This window comes from Alligator sinensis, unplaced genomic scaffold (genome assembly GCF_000455745.1).
Source record: "Alligator sinensis unplaced genomic scaffold, ASM45574v1 scaffold744_1, whole genome shotgun sequence".
Classification (NCBI taxonomy): Eukaryota; Metazoa; Chordata; order Crocodylia; family Alligatoridae; genus Alligator; species Alligator sinensis.
Genome location: NW_005842241.1, coordinates 1,235,306 through 1,237,254, shown reverse-complemented (window position 1 = coordinate 1,237,254; position 1,949 = coordinate 1,235,306). Strand labels below are relative to the sequence as shown.

At 40.5% G+C, this 1,949-nt stretch overlaps 2 protein-coding genes across 3 annotated transcripts in view; one reads left to right on the top strand and one right to left on the bottom strand.

Moving 5' to 3' along the window:
* Positions 1–1,949, top strand: part of UBAC2 (UBA domain containing 2) — a 199,738-nt gene that overhangs the window by 86,448 nt on the left and 111,341 nt on the right. The window lies entirely within an intron of this gene.
* GPR183 (G protein-coupled receptor 183) overlaps positions 668–1,949 on the bottom strand; it is an 11,371-nt gene continuing 10,089 nt past the window's right edge. Inside the window, exon 4 of one of the 2 annotated variants that reach the window (XM_006027408.2) lies at positions 668–1,694. The gene's annotated coding sequence lies outside the window, so the exon portion shown is untranslated. The remainder of the gene's footprint in view (positions 1,695–1,949) is intronic. The other variant, XM_006027409.2, reaches the window with a different exon arrangement.

Here is a 1,949-nt window from a genome sequence, read left to right as displayed (position 1 = left end):
GCCCCCCTACCACTTTAGCCAGAGCCCTAGCTCTGGCTGTAGTGGCAGAGTTTCTGCTCTCAGTGTTTCTCGGGTTGCCAGCACCCCAGCTGTCACCAGGAAGCCCAGCCACTGTGGCCAGAGCTGGGGCTCTAGCTGCTGTGGCCGTATTTAACTCATAGTGGTGCTGGGGCAGCCAGACCCCTAGCTCTCATTGTGGGATGGGCTGCTGCTGTGGAAGACCAGCCACTGAAGCCAGATCCCCAGGGTGCTGGCTCTGACCGTGGTGGCATAGGGTCATGCTCTGTGTCCCTACAGGTCATATGCACCATATGGGGTCCCTGCAGGGCCACTATTGCACAGACATGGTGTCCCTGGAGGATCTCTCTGATTCGGTCTTTTCAGGGTTGGTGTGCTGGTTGCCCTCATGGAAAGTCCCTCTATTGGTGTCGAAGCTTCTGTGGAGCTGCTAGGGCTGCCAGTACAAGAGCCTGGATACAGCCCATAGGCACCTGAAAATGAAGAGATGCAGCCCTCCAGCTGATTTGAGTTTGGCACCCCTGCTGTAAGTGTTTACTTGAGTAAAACTGGCATTCTGACATAAAGTTAATTGTTAGTTTAAAAGAAAACTACAGCAGTAATTCTAGATTAAAAATAAGAGTGACAGAAGTGAGAGCATAATGGAGGAGTTAATATTTTAATACCGATGTTTAGCTTTGTTTCGTTTGCAAAAAATATATATTTAAACTTAAATTATTTGCTCATGGTGCTATAATGTTCACTTGCATTGTATTTTACAGGTAAATATTAAAAGTTTTCTTGCTCTCAGGGCTTTATCATCTAAAATTAGACCAAAGTGATACTGTAAACAGAAACATAGAAACAAATGTAATAGAACAACTATGTGTTGATGAAATGTTCATACAACCAGTATTTATGATTATAACCTCAGACAGAAGTGTTTTGTGTCAAGTTATAGCTTGATTACTCCTGTAACAATTAGTATAAATATATTTTTAACTTTTATTAGAAAGATGGAAAAAGACAAAGCCTTTACAATATTTACAACTTAAAATGAAATCCTTGGTTAATATTTTAAATATATTTTTTTCTTATTTGATATCCTTCTAACTGTATAGTGTCTCTTATAGCTGGGAAACTTTAAATTCTTTCCAGTAGTATAAAGGTGGTATCAATGGGAGAAAAAGCTAGTTTAGTGGGTCATAAGCTTCCACTGCTGTTGCTGTTCAAATGTGATCCTTGCTTCTTTAAGGGAAAACAGGGGTAACACAAAAAAGTGAGAGAAATATAGGCATAATGCTCCATCTTAATGTCACTGAGGCATGTTGTCCTTTTACTCGCACTAGACTTTTTAAGGCATTTTGTTCTGCTTACTTTTCTTGTTAGAAGCTCACAGCAGTGTTGTAAAGTTAGCCGAGACACAGAAACAAGCTAGGGAAGGAAAATGACAAATTAGGAAGGGGACAATGGCAGGAACCTAAGATTCACATCCCGGATGCTGTTCAGGTGTTAGCTAGTTCCAGTGGGGGTGGTGACATCATCTGGTTCCCTGGCAGGGTCTTGTGAGCGCAACTTTCAGGGTTGCAGTAATGAAGGCTAAATGATGTCAAAGTGGATCCCAGGGAGATGCTCTGGGCTGTCACAATATCAAGAGTTTACATCCATCTGTCTTCCTGTCCTCATTCACCAATCTTCTAGGTAAACAGTGTTCAAGGAAGTGTGGTCATATTTTCGCATGAAAATGTCAAATAAAAACAAAACATTTAGTTCCATTTCTAGAATCTTTCAGTTTGTTACATGAGCCTGTGACTGCAGAAACATAAAAAATGATCCTTTACTACAATTCTTTTAATTTAAACAATTAATTTTTTACCAGTCACTAGTTTCAACTTATGCTTACATCTGTAAACAAATGTACATGTTAGCTGAAATGCAGTTTTGTATCTGCT